Here is a 3,666-nt window from a genome sequence, read left to right as displayed (position 1 = left end):
CCAGGCAAGGCTTAATCAACTGAATAAATTTTTAGTAGACAGGTTGTTCTGCCAATGATATTTAGGCTCTTATAAAAAGGGGAAAGAAGAGACCAGCTGTAACTTCATTAGCAGATCTGCATGTATAAACACAGTACATAATTTACTACTACTCTATAGTAAATCTCAGAAGAAACCCAGAACCATTTTGATTAACACACACAGCTCTCATACTTGGGAAATATCTTCAATTATCATCACAAATTACATGTTATAGGCTGGAAACTCCCCACACCCTATATGACATCTGAAATTATTATTTATTAATAATAATTACTGATTTTTATTGTCCTATTGATTTCCTAAATTTAGGCCTAAGCAGTTCTTCTTTTCAGGCTGACCAGTATTTCAGTGTTCACTTCACAGACATTTCAGCAGCCTTTCCACAGTCTTTGCCTTTAGTTTACAAAATGGGCCTCAAGTTCACAAAAGCAGGGTAAAACTGATTGAAACAAAACTATTCAAAAGTTGCTCCCCTTCATACTACAGTAATTCCAGCCACTCTAGTTCATGAATACCAGAAGCAGCTACAGGGGGTTGAAAATAAACTTTGTAACAAACATACACAGTATATATCTGAGCTATAGAGAGGCAGAGGTTTTCCAGCTATTGTTTGCCCAGAACATTTTACAAGAGGGTACAAACACGTTTTAATTAGCACTGATGGGATTTGGTTATAGAGTTCTTGAAGACAGACAAGGTTGGAGAGTTGGGCAAGACAGTCAACAGATGTTAATTCAATAGCTGTCCCACTGATAGCAAGTTGGATACACAAAAAAAGTTGAGAGCTGACAAAGAATACGAACTGAGCACTCGAAGCTGGGTGGAGCATCGGAAACAGTACAGGCAGAAGAGTCAGCAATACACACAAGACAGACCTCACATACAGTCATAAAGGTAAGTATTAATGCTTTTTTTTTGTTTTGTTTTGTTTGTAGAACCGAAATTAACAAGTTACTCCTGTACAGAAAGTAACTGCCATCACTTCAAGGACAAAACTCAACCAAAGTTATAAGGAGGCAAGTATTTTACTGGATTCTTCATTGCTCTTAGCCTGGATACATTTTTAGACACAGCCATTTAGTGAACACATCCATTGAATCCTGTAACATTTACTCTAAGTGAATGAACTACATCTTATAAAAAGCCACTACCCTTTAATTTAATTTTGGGCACATTAAAACCAAACACAGTCTCATCTGTGGCCATCTACCATCAAAAACTGGACTCCAGAACTGAGACAGACCCAAGAAAAAAGCAAAACCTCAACCTGCTTCAGAATCTTTCATGTTCAGTGTTGTACTTGCTCTGATCAACACTGAATTCAGGTGGGAATGCCATGAGCCACATCTGGAACACGAGAGCACTTCTATAAGCAGCCCTTTCTAGGTGCTTCATCTGATCCCTATTGTATTCCCCAAATCCTTTGTTCTAATGCCTTTCCTACACAACTTTAAGTCTAAGCATCAATATTACCCCCATGATGCAGCAGTACCCAAGTGGTACGGTAATTCCGTTACAGAGCCATATTGTTAGAAAGGGCTTCCAAAATCTTGAGACGTTATTTTATATGAACTCAGCACATGAAGAAAGGTAATGCAATCAAGTCCATATACTAATAGGAGTTACTCTACTGTGGTCACCAGAGAAAGCAGGGATCGTCTTCTCTTGTGCGTCCACCCATAACCCAATATAACCAAGAAGTTACATGAACAAATAATAGCACTAAGCAACAATACAGGAGGTTCTCTGTATTTCAAAGATCTCGTGTGTAAAATACCTGCACAAAAATTACAATTCTTATCAAAAGTATAAATAAAATAAATTCAACAAGTGAGTATCTAAGTCGATAAATTGGTTATCAGACAAAAAAATTCCGGCTTTGCAATAGTGACCGGTCACTGCTCACTGTCAGACAAATTAAGATCCACCCTGCAGAAAAATAAGCCTCAAAACAGAATGCGAGATTTGTTTCATTTCAGAAGGTTCCTGCACCATTAGATTCTTCCCTAAAGAAGAGACTTCATTGTTACGGCAATTAGTATTCCTCCACCCCAGCAAAGAAAAAAAAAAGCTATGAAAGGGTAATCTAGCCATTTCGCAGCTTTGCCTCCTTACTCCACCCAGTCTCTTCTCTGCTCAATGGCTGCACACAGCATCCATAAACATGGTAATATCAAAAGAAACACACAAAAAATGAGATCCCTAAGAATAAGCTAGAAATTTGCAATAAATCTGTTTAAAAATATTTTCTTTGTTTAGTTCCCTAACATAATTTTCCTATTTAACAAAATTACTCTAAGGGCAAATAACATTTTGATAGCAGACCCTCCCTCTTCCGAAAACCAGCCGAATGCTGCACAATCATTTACGAAATGATCACCACTGAATGTAGGTTCTTTAACCCTCATCTCCTAATACTATAAACAATACTGCCACAGGAATATACACCTAAAAGGATCTCCACATAAATACATAATTCAGCCAGGTCAATAAGCCCAAATATTTATTTACAGTAAAACAGTGTTTATTAAAGATTTTAAATATAGCTTAGATTAACCTTCCACCATCCCCTGGTTAGGTAATTCATTATGAATTGACTTGACCTGCAACAACCAAGCCCTCTGCTGCAGCACTATCTGCAAGGAAATTTTACCAGTGATACTACGGCAAAGAAAGGGAAGGTGTCACATCATTATTGGTATTAAAGGTCAAGTTTAATTGCATCCACCTTAAACAACAACAAAAAAACCAAACCCTCACACCCACAGAACTGACTAAACCCTAAACTTTTTAAGGGAGGCACCACTCCCACCCCCCAACTTCCATCAAAAGCCCTGCCTGCGTATAACCTCCTGCTGAAACAAAACCTCAAGAGTAGCAATAAAGAGAGCATTTTAGCAAACTCGACTGCTATTAAAAGGTATTCAAGGGAAGTCTGTGCAACTGTAGACAACCGGGCAGCGATATGACCCCAAGAAGGAGAGATTAGACCTCCCTCCCTCCCTCCCCCGTTTTTACTGCAGCTGGTTCTGAAGGTCTGAGCCACCTCCTATCAATGCTTTCCCTGCTAGATCACTGCAGGAAAACAGGGTGGATGTGAAACAAATTCTTAAAATAACACCTACTTCTTTCCCTTGAATTATCAATTCTCGTTTTGTTTTCTGTGCTGCGGCCGACTCTGGATATCTGGGCCACCTCCTGACAAACGCCTGCCTTGCCCTCGGAGAGGACGGGGGAGAGGAGAACAGGAGGAAACCCTCCAGGAGGAATTCGGGGAAGGGATGCTGGGTATCCTCTCCGGCACACACACACCGGCCTCCTCGCCCCAGACTATTTTTTCATCATTATTCGCCTCTGGCCCACCGCCTCCTCCCCGGTATCTTGCTAAGTCACCAGAAGAAACGAAGCGGCCTAAAGGGGTGGGGAGGACACGAAGGCCGGGAGAGCCGGAGCCCACCGCAGGGGCTCCTCTCCGCCTCACCCCACCCCGCTCCCTTGTCTGGCCCACTCCTCCCCCGCGCCCTGTTTTCCTGCTAAGTCACCGGCAGCCAGGACGGCCGCCGAAGCCCGGGAAGGGCCGGCGGAGAGGGGAGGGAACGGCGCCCGGCGGCCCCCACCCCACCC

The sequence above is a fragment of the Haliaeetus leucocephalus genome, unplaced genomic scaffold (assembly GCF_000737465.1).
Source record: "Haliaeetus leucocephalus isolate CR32 unplaced genomic scaffold, Haliaeetus_leucocephalus-4.0 Scaffold395, whole genome shotgun sequence".
Lineage (NCBI taxonomy): Eukaryota > Metazoa > Chordata > Aves > Accipitriformes > Accipitridae > Haliaeetus > Haliaeetus leucocephalus.
The sequence above is the reverse complement of the archived record's forward strand: the minus strand, read 5'-3'. Positions refer to the sequence as shown.